We start from the raw sequence: 13,377 nt of genomic DNA, 5'->3' as shown, positions 1-13,377 counted from the left end.
TCTGTTTCGACTTTTGGATAATAAAAAATTTAAAAATAAATATACAGAAAATTTTCATTTATTTATATTTTCACGCCTACAGACGTGTTTGAAATTTAAGAGTCAAAAATAATTTGTCTTCTTAGAAAGCGGTAAGGAAAAAATTTTCTGATCCACATTTATCGATTAATTAAACGCGTTGAATTTTTGCATATATATAATTAAACGAAAGATTTACCAGACATTTTAATTAAATTCATTGTACCATTTAAATGTTTTAATTAATTCTCAATTAGTTTAACGACTTTTACATTGTCTGTTGTTGCAATTATTTCAATTCATGTAAAAGAGCAATAATTGGCTTGGAAGTCATTATTAAGACATTTAAAATTATTATTTTTTTTTAAATTTTAAATTAATTAAAAAACAAAAATAATAAATAAAATTTAAATTTAAAAAAATAATTTTAAATTAAAATTAATTAATAAAAGTAATTAAATTTATTTAATTAAAAATTAATTTATTTAAAATAAATATTGATTTTTTTTAAATAATTTTTTAATTGAAAATATTTTTTAATTTAATTAAAAAAATTTTTAATTTTATATTTTTTATTTAATTTTTTAAAAAAATTTTTTTTTAAATTAAAAAAAAATAATTAAAAATTTAATTTAATTTAATAAAAAAATTTATTTTTTAAAAAAAAAATAATTAAAATTTAATTTTTTATTAAAAATTAAATATTAATAGAAATATTAATTTAATTAAAATTATATAATATTTAATTTTTAGAAAATATTTTTTTTTAATTAGAAAAATAATTTTAATAAAAAAATTAAATTGAAATCAAATTAAAATTTTAAAAAAATAATAATAAATTTTAAAAAAAAAAAAAAAAAAATAAAAAAAAAAAATAAATTTTTAATCCGTGCGAGATACAAATCTAACCTACATTATTTGTCAAATTTTGGCAAAGTATCGTGATTATTTTAAAATAAATGTCTCGTTTGCGACTCACTCAAAACAATATTTTATAGACACAAAAATATACAAAATCAAATATTTAAACTCCGCAAGCAGGCTGGCATTCCGACAAACAGACAGACATGCAAAACAGTGCAAAAATATGCGGTTTTTTGTGCTCATACTCGGAACAGAGACACAAACAACAAAACACTTATGTCTGCCGTGCCGTGTGTGGATGTTTACCTGCAGCAGCAACAACAACAACAACGCCAAACAATATAAACATAGATAAAATCTGACAATGTGAATAATATTTTGAATGCATAATGAGGTGAGAAATTTGAATAATAGAATTTGAAAATGATGTGAGTGTTTGTCGAGTCGACAAGTAGTAAGATAGTGAAGTTTTGAGGTGCCATGTTCACGTTTTTCATTTTTGCATTTTATTATTATGTGATATGTATTTTATTACTATTTTAGTGTTTTGTGTGTGCAACGACGGCAAAGGAAGGAGGAAAACGCCGATTGTGCTGGCGCATCACATTTATACATAATCGCGTGATCAAATCAAATCAATAGATATGCGAATAAATTTTCGTGTTGATGATAAACTTTGTCGTCGTCGTTCGTTGTGTGTGTTCGAGATCGATGACATTCCGTATGAACTTTTACCTTTAGATTTTTTTTTTATTACTGCAGTTCGAGGAAAAAAATCGGTTTTTTAATGAAATATTTTTTTGCGTTTCGTTCAAAAAAATTATTTTATTTTATTTATTAAAAAATAAAAAATTTTTTTAAATAAACTTTTTTAATTAATTTAATTTTTTTTTATATTTTAATTTAATTTTTTTTTAATTTTAAAATTTTAATTAAAATTAAATTAAATTGTTTAAATTAATTTTAATTTAAAAATTTAAATTTAAATTTTTTTTTAAAAAATTATTTTTTTTAAAAGAAAAAAATTATGAGGAGTATCAAAATGTGAAATGAGGAGTAAAATTTTTTAAAAATTAATTATTTTAAAAATTATTTTTTTTATTATTTATATAAATTTTTAATGTTAAACGAAAAGCAATTTTTACGAGGAGTAAGAAATTGTGAAATTAGGAGAATAAAAATTAAAAAAATATTGGATTTTCTGAGAAAAATTTATTTAAATTTAGAAAAATGACCCTTGAATTGAAAAAACATTTTTTTATGTGCTGAGGAGTATTAAATTGTGAATTGAGGAGTACAGAAATGTGTTTTTTTAGTTTTTTTTTTATTTAAAATTTTATTTAAAATTTAATTTTTAAAAAAAATTATTTCAAAATTTTGAAGAGTATGAAAATGAAAAATTTTTATTTTATTTTCTTTTAAAGGAGTAAGAAAATGTGAAATGCGCTAAAATATCGATTTTTGAGATGAGAAAAAATACTACTGAATCTCCTTTTACTTTTTCAATATGAATATTTAAGTTATTTATTTCCTTTGAACTTGTGTCTGAGTATTTTATTCAAAAGAAATCGATACTGTTGGAAATTTTATAGCGTTTTCTCGTTAAAATTTTATTTGTTTTTAAAAAAATACCAAACATTTATTTTTTTTATGACTCATTTGCTCTTATTTTAATTTATACATACATACAGAAAAAACGCGAGCCAATAACATTTAATTAGTGTTAAAAATTGATTTTTCTGATTTTTTTTTTTATTATATGAACTTAAATACTCATGTAACACAATTTTAAATGAGTAATAAACGAGAAGAATAATAAAAAAAATATTTATAAAAAAAGATCATGTTGTGCTACTTTAAACAAGTCATTTCTGATAACACTGCTGGCAATTAAAATATTAATTATGTTTCAGGTCAAATATTGATAACCACACACTTATTAAAGACATTATGGCAATTTTTATTTAATTTCAGTCGCGTTGTCATGCCTGTTACGTGAAACCTGATTATAAATCGATTTAAATGAGCTTAATTCTTGATTTTATATTTTTTTTTATGATTATTATTTTTTTTTCTCTTTGGAAAAATTTTAACACATGTTTTTGTGACGGCTGGAATGTAAATATTTACACAGCGATCGATCGACATGAAACGACTTTTTGTATATTTTTGCGTTCTCAAAAGTGTTTGATCACCGTTGATTTTAAATACATGAGAATATCGAAGAAAAAAAAATAATGTGTTGAATCTTTTATTTATTGATATTAATATTGCTTTTATTATGTATATTTTTTAACAAAAAAAAAAAAAAAAAAAAAAAAAAAACGGAAGGTATGCTTAAAATATTTATCTTAATGATTTTTTTTTTGATGTTTATTAAAATAAAATAATGTAAGAATTTATAGACCAAAAAATAACAGAGGCGTTTAATTTTTGAAAAAAATAAAAAAAACAGGTTTAATTAAATCTTCTCTAATAAAATTTAAATGATACAAGCAATTTATTTGGATTAAAAGTCAATTTTATTGGCATCAATTTTGAAATGTGTGGAAAAAAATATTTTAAATTGATTAGCAGATTTTCTGTGAAATTGCGTCATTTTAACTCATCATCACAAAAAAAAATAAATAATAAAAATAAAGAAATTTTCTTATCATGACTCAATATTTATTTTAAAGAATTATTAAAAGTAAATAATTGTTGTCATCTAAAAATAAAAAAAAATATTTTCTTATCAAAAAAAAAAAAAAAATACAATAAAAGCTTTGTATTATCAATGATAGACAAAAGTATACATAAGACTAATTTGATTTTTATTTTTTGCACTAATTATAATTTTTTTTCAACAAAATCATTATCTGTCCGCCTATATTTATTTTTTATTATGTGTGCTGATTGATAAGAGAAATTTGTTTAACTGTCTCTCTGTTTATAAAAAATAAATGACGATGAAAAATTTTTACGTAGATAGATGGAGCAAGGTTGTTGTTTCCTGTGATACGCTGCTATTATTTGACAAATAAACTATAAATATTTTGTCATTTCACGCTTGGCAGCTGATAAGAGAACGAAATACGTGAGATTAGAAGTGTGTGTCTTTATTAGCTCACATTTGTCACGAAAAAAAAAATTTTTATGAGGTTTATTGACATTTGAAAAAAAAAATATTTTTTTTTTTTAATAAAAATTTTTAAAAAATTGCAAATCGCTTCACATTTCCGTTTTAAAGAAATATTTACCCGGATTATTAGTCGAGGAAGTGTAGCGTAACAACGCTTTTTGTTGTACGTCTCAAAAAAACAAGAAAACACGACATCGCAGACAAGATAAAGACATGACAAACAGTTAACCAAACAAATTTCGTTCGCGTAAAATTTCATTCATTCGCATGCAAATATTTAATTTTGTGTGTGTTTGCATTTCATTTATTATAATGAAGCATTTTATTTTATTATTAATTCTCGACGACCCACAATTTGTGCATTGATGAATATTTTTGTGAATAAAAAAACGAAGAAATACGTCAGAAAAATTGTTAGTAAATATTATAACAGTAAATATCAGTTGAGTCAGTTGAAGAAAGCCAATTCATTCGTAAATAAATAAATAAATAATAATACTATAACTGACAATGAAATATTGTTATTGTTATTATCTGCCATTGTATAATGATAATATGTTTGCGTTGAATAAATAATCAAATATTTTGTTCTTTGCCAGCAGCACCTTTTTTTGCACGCATGAAAGGAGAGATTTAACGTGAGCGCGTTTGATTGACATTATCATATTTGTTGAGATAAGTTGAAGCAATTTTTAAAAAAATATTACTTTATTTTTTTTTCAAAATAAATAACAAAAAAAAATAAAAAATTACAAAAAATAAAAATTTAATAAAAATTAAATAATTTTTTTAAAATTAAAATAAATAAATATTTTTTTTCTGAAATTAAATATTTTATTTAACATTATTGTTTTTTTTAATAATAGTATTTTCAAGTTCACATAAAAATTAAATTTTAAATAAAAAAAAATTAAATTAAGAAAACTGAATTAATTAAATTAAAAAGTTTGAAAAAATAAATGAAATTTTTTTTAACAAATTTTAAATTATAATTTATTTTTTTTATTATTAATTTTTTTAAATTTTTATTTTTTGTAATATTTTATTTTTTATGTTATTTATTTAAAAAAAAAATTAAAGTACCTCATATTTTTTTACAAATTCATAAAATAAGATTTTTATTAAAAAAAAATAAATTAAAGTACAATGAAAATAAAATAAATATTTTTTTGTTATTAAATTAATTTAGTAAATTCAAAATTTCAAAAATAAATTTTTTTTCTTATAATTAATATTTTTTACAAATTTTAAAACAATAAAAAAAATTCAAAAATTTATTTTTTTTCTTCAAAAATTAGATAATAAATTTTTATAGCATTACTTTTTTTTATAGCATAGCGTACTTTATTTGTCGGAATTTTTAATTAATTTTTATATTATTTAAATTATTTTTTAATTATAATATATTTTTTAAACTAAATATAAATTTTTTATATTTTAATTTTTTTAAAAATATTTTTAAAAAGGATCTATAAAAATGTAATTTTTTAAATTTTAATTATTTTTGGTAAATAAATAAATTAAAATTTTAAAAATTAAAAAAATTCATGTTTCAAAAAATTCTGTGATTCATATTTTATTTGTTAAAAAAATTAAAATTATAAATAAATTTTATTTATTTTAAATAATTATTTTTATAAATTTTTTATTATTGAATAAAATAAATATTCAAATCATTTTTTTTAATTCATTTAATTTAATTATTTAATATGTTTTTATTTTTTTTTTTTAATTTATTCAATTAACATGTTTTTTTATTTTTAAATAATTGATGAAAAATTCATGCCAAATTTTCTGCTATTAACGTTACTCTTTGACATCACAATGGGAACAAATTCATTGCTTCAACTTTACAAAAACGCAACAAAAAATGCTTCAAAATCATTATTTACGTTCCCTTTACCAACCCACAAGCCCCATTATAAAGAAGCAGTAACTTTATACAATTGATGATGATACAAGATACGTAAATGGCAATTTTTTAATTCTCTGAATTTTTCATTTTTTTTTATTTGTTTGTGGTTGTATTCACAACACAACATGTATATGAAAAATATTTCTTGAATTTGTTATTTTGCATGCATTTATTTATTGTTAATGCCCTTTTTGTACACAAAAATGTTTTTTTTTGTTCGTTTCGTTTTCGCTTCGTTTGCTGTTTTGTCTTGATTTTCGATGCAAAAAACTGATGATGTTGTATAAATAAAAAAAATTATAAAAAAAGGAAAAAATTCTTGTTTAAATATGTTCAACATTCATTCAGATTATAATAAATTAAAGTGAAAAACATTTATTTAGCGTCAAATTAAATTCACATTAAGTGACGATGTGTGTGAATGAATTAAATTATATGTTTCAAATTATTTTTTTTTTTTTTTGAGGAAGTGATCAAATTACCGCCTGATTCTTTAATTTTTTTCAAAATTATCAAGAAAACGATTAACTTTTGTTTTTTTTGTGTAATGAGAGTAAATTTTTGGGCTTGGCTCAAAAAAGTAATAATAATCGCTAATCACCATCCAAACATCATGATTCATGACTTTCTTACTGTTTTAATGGAATATTCACGCATTTCTCGAAAATAATAAAAAAAAGTAGTTAGTGACTAAACAAAAAAAAAATTATTCGATTTACAACAATTACGACGTTGTAAAAAATAAATAACGAGCGAATATTAAAAATAAAGTTGTAAAAATGAGATATTGATCAGGTTAATAGATGAATTTCATTGTTCAGGGCAGACAATGTAAAAAACTGTCGAGTACCAAAAGGTTAAAGCTATTATCATTAATATTTTGCACGAAACGCGAAAAAAACGACGAAACGAGTGAGAGGAGAAAAAAATAAAACCAATTAATGTGTACGTGCATGACTAAGCACCGCCAAGTAATTCACAAGGTGTGTTTTTGTTCTTCTTCTCCTCTCCGCCTTTGATGCCATTATATTATTATTACAAGTATTACTTAAACAAATGAAGCGAATCTGTAATAGAAATCACTGAATGGTATTAATTGAAGCGAAATACAAAAAAAAATAATTTTTTTTGTCTGTTTCATTGATTCTCGTAATAGATATTTTTATTTTATTTTTTTTTCTTGTCATATCGATCCAAAGGTGATTTCTTTGTGCTTCGCCAAGTGTGACTTGACTTACGGAATAAAACTTAAAATTATCACCGAGACAGGTTTTCATCGAAAAAAATTTTTTTTTTCTTCATTTCCGTTCCATTATTTTTTATTTTTTTAGATTTTTAGCGGCAAAAAAAAATAATTATCTGCTCATCGATTTTTATTTATTTTTTTATGTTTGAAAAAATTAAAACACGATTAAAATGCGGTCCATTTACATTTTTATCGTGAAGGCGTTAATTGCCCATTGAAAAAAACGCTAAAATGATATTTAATGATTTGGAATCGATTTGATATTTTAGATGAATCCGATAAATTTTTTTTTAATAGCCATGATGAGTTACTGACACGAAAACACAAAAAAAACGTCAATTCATTATTTTTTCATTCAAAAAAAAAAAAAAAAAAAAAAAAATAATGGGTAATGAGATCATTACAAAAATAAATTTCTTTCACTTTATTTTTAGATTTTTGACATGTAAAGAAATAATTCGTGAAACAGTCTGATTCTCGCCGCGATGTTTACATACATCACGAATTAATATTATTATTGTTATTATTACGATAATTCTTTTTTTTTCGTTTTCACAAGTGATACAAGCACGCTTTTTACGCTTTTTTCTCGACCTTTCTTTTCTTTTCTTTTCTTGTTTCTCGTTCATTCAATTATTATTATTTTTTTCTTTCATCAGTTCGTCATTAGTTTCACACATGTACCGTTTTTTGATGAGTTGCCAACAAATGCTGGTATATTGATTTTTTTTTTATTTTGTACACACAGAAATTTTTTACAACATCACAGAAAGTTTAAAAAGTTTAATGATTGCTCTTTAAAATTGGTTGTTTATAATCTTTTTAATGTTTTTTAACGTGTAAACGAATGATTTTTGTTATTATTGCTGTGGGTATTTTTTTAAAAGGAAATGTTTTATGTGCTACATTGTTTTATAAATTTTTTTTATTATATTTTTTTTAAAAATTTATTTAATAATTTAAAATATTTTTGAAATTTATTTTATTAAAAATAATTTTTAAAAATTATTTTTTTTTTTTCGAAAATTTAAAATAATTTTAGATGTTGAACAAAAATATTTAAAATAATTTAAATAATTTTTAAAAAATTTCATTATGCTAAATTAATATTTTTAAATAACTTTAATTTAAAATAGTTTTTAATTTTTTTTAGTTTTTTATTTTAATTTTTGAAATATTTTTTTTAATATTTAATTGAAATATACTAAATTTAATTTTTTAACATTTTTTTATTTTAAAAATTATTTTTAAAATATTTTTCAAAATTATTAAATTAAATTAAAATAATATTCTAAAAAATTTTTTATAACTATATTAATATATTTTAAACAAAATAAATTATTTAAAATGTTCAATTAAAAATAATTTTCAAATATTTAAATATAAATTTTTAAAATATTTATATTAAATTAAAATAATTTTTAAAAAATAAATTGAAATTATTGCTTGAATAATTTTTTAATAAATTAAAATAAATGTTATATTTTTTACAATTTTTTAAATTATTTAAAAAACTCGAATTTTCAATGATAAATTTAATTTTTTAATATCAAAATATTTTTAATAGATTAAAATAAATTTTTTAAATATTAAAAAAAAAAAATTCTTAAAATATTTTTAAAAATTATTAAAATTTTATAATAATTATTAAAAAATATTTTTTTAAATAATTATTAAACTTTTTTAATAAATAAAATAATTTCTAAAATATTTTTAATAAAAAAAAATAATTACTAAAATGTTTTTAAAAAATTAAAATAAATAATTTACAATTTTTTTAAAATTAATTAAAAAATTAGAATTTTTTAAAAATAAATTTAATTAATTTTCATAATATATTTTTTCAAATTAATTAATTTTGTAAAGTTTTAAAAAAAATTATTAATAAATTAATTTTTTACGACGAACACATACCATAATAAAAATTTCCCTGCTAATTCAAATAATTTTTTTCAAGCAATTGCGATGTAAAAATCTGGACCAATTATTCTATATGTATCTTCAGTCGTCGTCGCCATCAATAATAATATGTTTATGTTATTATTATATATTTTATGTTTGTCTGAATGTGGTATATTTATAAGGTTGACGTTCTTTCTTCAACTTTTTTTTTCTATTTATTTGCCTCCTACAATGAAAGTGATCGACCAACGCCGCTGATATTTTATATTTTTAAATGTTTGCGTGCGAGTTTCTATTCTATATACATTTATTTATGATGAAATAATGATGATGATGAACTCGAGAAAGAAAATTTCGTGTGGAATTTTCATAGTAGAATATAATAAAATATTTGTCTAAATTGTGGTCTAACATTTGTTCACATTTTCCGATAATAATAATCCCACAAAATTTTCACGAGAAAATTTTATTATTTGTTTATTTTGTGCGCGGCACACACATAATTGAAACATGTCGATTTGTGTTTTTCGGAGGTTTTTTTTTTTGGGGAAAATTTTGTGTGGTTAGAATTAGCGTGGTACGAAATTTGCGTTGGTTTGGACGTGATGAGATGTTTAAATATTTTTCGGATTTTTTTTTTAAATCGATCGTTTAAATGTCGAAATGATCTGCCGAAAAATGAAAATGTTTATTATTGAATTAAGTTGTTTCCGAAAAAATTAACAAGCTCAAGAGAGAGACAAAAGACATAATTTATTCATCTCAAAATAATAAAAAAAACGAGAGACAATCATCCCGATTGTTGTTTTTTCATGTAAAATCATTTATAAATGCAAATTATAATAACAAGAAAAATAAATTTTTATTAAGTTGTTTGTTTTTTTGCTGCTCGAAAAGGGACAACACACTCACATAATTCGTGTGAATTCGAACAATGGACGTTTTCAACATTCATGAACGCAACAAAAAAAAAAGTCGAGAGAATAAACAATGGAATTCAGAATTTGATTTGAGTTTAATGATGCAGAATACTTTTGAAATACAAAATAAAATTTTAATAACATTCGACCACAACGACATGAACATAAAAGGTAAAACGGAGGAGAACAATTATCAAAGAATGTCCCTAATTCCTTGAATTGACAGCAGCAACTGAATTTTTTCTCTCTCTGTGTTTTTTTTTGTGTATGAAATTTATTGTAAATTGCTAATCTGATAATTGATTCTTTTGTCTCGTTTCTTCTTTTTTTTTACGAGTACAGAAATCAAATCAAACTCGTTAGAACTTGAGTCAATATTGTCCATGCAAAATTTTTCGCTCACGAAAGTGCTGCTTGCCGTGTCACTCGGCTGGGTTTGTAACAAAAAAAAAATTCTTGTTAAATTCAAACGTGAACATGAACAACACTTTCCATGATGATTAAGATCGTGCTTGGTTATTGTCTTGCTTGTTTTGTTTTTGGATTTCAATAAAATTAAAAAAATAAAATAAAAACAAAAAAAAGTTATGTTCGATAATTTTTTTGTTGTTTTTATTATTGTTTGCTTTTTATTTAATTTAAATTTATTTTTTGGATTTTTAATTTTTTTTACCAGTTTTTATTATTTTGATTATAAATTTTAGTTATAAATTTATCATCCAGATGGCGCTTAAATTATAATTTCGAAATTCTATTATTTTCGAAATTTATTTAAAAATTTATCAAATTACGAATAATGAATTTTAAGATATATTTTTAATTATTTTAAAATATTTTCAGAAAAATTTTCGAAATCGCTTAAAAAAATTTTCAAAAAAATTTAAAAAAAATTTAAAATTAATTGAAAATTTTAAATGTAGTTTAGAAATTCAAATTAATTTTCAAAAATAATTAAAAAATTTTTTAAATTAATTTTAAAAATTTTTTCGAAGAACTTTTTAAAATTGTTTCTTGAATTCAAAAAAATTTCAAATTTTCGAAAAAAAAATTTTCGAAAGTAATTTTTACATTAATTTTTTATTTTGAATTTATAAAATTTAACATTAATTTTAAATTTTCGAATATTTTTTTTTTTCGAAAAAAATATATTTTGATGTTCGAATTTTCGAAAGTAATTTTTAAATTTCAACATAAATTTTCGAATATTTTTTTAATTTTCGAATATTAAAAATTAATTCATTTATTCTCGATTTCTTTCTTGATTTACGAATATTCGATATTAGTTCAATAAAAAATTTATAACTTAAATATTTTTTTAATTTTGAATTTTCGAAAAAACAAAAAAGGCGAACTAAAAAGTATAAAACAAAAAAAAAATTAATTTATTTAATTTAATTTTTTTCAATTTTTTTTTTGATTCGATTCGAAATTAGTTCATTAAAAAATTTAAAACTTAAAAATTTTTTAAATTTTGAATTTTCAAAAATAAAAAAAATCGAACTAAAAAGTATAAAATAAAAAAAAATAATTTTTGAATTTTATTTTCTTAAATAATTTTTTTTACATTTTTTATGTAAATAACAACAACTTCAGATCAGCAATCGACAATTTTGCACCTAATTAAATTAAATATTATTATTATTTTTTAAATAAAAAAAGAGGTACTTGAACCGCACGACACGACAAAAAAAAACTTAAATTAATAACTCATAAAAACGTCGTGACAGATTTTATGGTCAAACACCCACTTCTGGCTTAACACAATCTCTTACAATGCGAACGGCGAAAAAAAAGCGTAATAATAATCATTTTCTTCTACCTACCATTCAATTACCTTCTCTTTTGTATTTTTTACGTGTAAACACGCTGTGAAAAAAAAGCAACAAAAGTAACTCACAGACGTTTTGCTTTCAAATAAACACAATTTATTGTATTTTGTCTAAATGTACTCTGTGCTCGCCCATTACAATATCACAAATCAACACTTTAGTAGAGAGACATGTGTGTGTTTGGAAGAAAATAAATTTTAAACTGCTCGATTCGAAACCAATTATTATTTTATACATGTTACAGAAAATGTGTTTAGTTAGTAGTAAAATTGGATTGGAATGTTCTCGAACGATGGATTGCTTTGATCTTCGATTAAGTTTAATTTTTGCCTGTAAATGTTTTGTTTACTCGAGAGCACGACGTATAAATTATTCAAAGGAAATGACAATCATAAACAGCAATTTACATTATCTTTTATTGTTATTACAACTACTCGCTGCTAACAACTAAGTTACGAGTCTGCCGTTCAATCAATATTAATTAATTCAATATAAAACGAAATGAACTGGAATCGACCTCTTTTTATTGTTGTTATTAGTATTTCATGAAAAGCGATTTATTGATTGTGTGCGTCGTTGTTGTTAATATAATTATTCCATATTTTATGTGTGTGGATCGTACAACTTTTATCTTTAAACCCACTTTAGATTATTATTTGTTTTATTGTTCCTCAATGTAATACTAAATCGACTGTTAATTGAGTTGTGTTACTGCAAGGATTATCGAAACCGAGGGCGTGGAAGTTCTTATCAGATAACGATTAGTGGAAAAATTTCTTAACCCACGTCTCAAAAAAAAAAAATATTACTTAATGTGATTGCTTTTAAATATTTTTATGGCGATATGACAGAATGATGGCCTTTAATTCGAATTGCCTGTAATTTATTGCGTTCGGTATGTGGTTTGTGTATGTGCATGGTTCAACAACTATAAGTGGATATAATTACGGTTTAAGCTTCGGCATCATCATCATCATTATAGTGTACAAACTATTATTATCTAAATTATTTGTAGTTGATAAGTTCTCAGACGATCTTATTATTTATTGAAACATACTAATTTGTGTCGTCATCGTTCGATATGTTGATAGTTGAGTGAGGGAATAAAGGGAATTATTAATTTTGATTGGGAAGTATGAATAAATATTATTATTATTGATTTATTTTTTTTAATAATATTAATATTTTATTTTAATTAAATAAAAAAATTTTTTATAAAATAATTTATATTTTTTTTTTATTTTTTTTAAATTTAATATTTTAATTTAAATAAATTAAAAATAAATTTAAAAAAATATATTTTTTTTATTAATAAAAAATAATAATTGAAAAATATAATTAATAATACGAATAAAATTAATAAAATAATTTTTTAAAATATAAAAATTTTATTTTTTTTTATTTTTCTTGTAATTTTTTTCAAATATGTTTACTTTTTTTTTAAAGTTTGTTTAATTAATTGTTTTTTTTAATAAATATAATAAAAATAAAAATTTTATATGAATTTAATTATTTGTTAATTTTTAATAGTATTTTTAGAACTTTATTTTTAATTATTTATT

General features: G+C 20.6%; 1 protein-coding gene and 1 long non-coding RNA gene across 2 annotated transcripts in view; one reads left to right on the top strand and one right to left on the bottom strand.

Annotated features, from left to right (window-relative positions):
- LOC134827864 (protein groucho) overlaps nucleotides 1-13,377 on the top strand; it is a 167,816-nt gene that overhangs the window by 9,213 nt on the left and 145,226 nt on the right. The gene's annotated exons all lie outside the window — the stretch shown is intronic.
- LOC134827869 (uncharacterized) overlaps nucleotides 270-13,377 on the bottom strand; it is a 181,794-nt gene continuing 168,686 nt past the window's right edge. Inside the window, exon 3 of the long non-coding RNA XR_010161816.1 lies at nucleotides 270-283. This is a non-coding gene — a long non-coding RNA (uncharacterized LOC134827869). The remainder of the gene's footprint in view (nucleotides 284-13,377) is intronic.

This window comes from Culicoides brevitarsis, chromosome 1, assembly GCF_036172545.1.
Source record: "Culicoides brevitarsis isolate CSIRO-B50_1 chromosome 1, AGI_CSIRO_Cbre_v1, whole genome shotgun sequence".
Taxonomy (NCBI): domain Eukaryota; kingdom Metazoa; phylum Arthropoda; class Insecta; order Diptera; family Ceratopogonidae; genus Culicoides; species Culicoides brevitarsis.
Note: the sequence above shows the minus strand (reverse complement) of the source record. Positions and strands in the feature narration are given on the sequence as shown.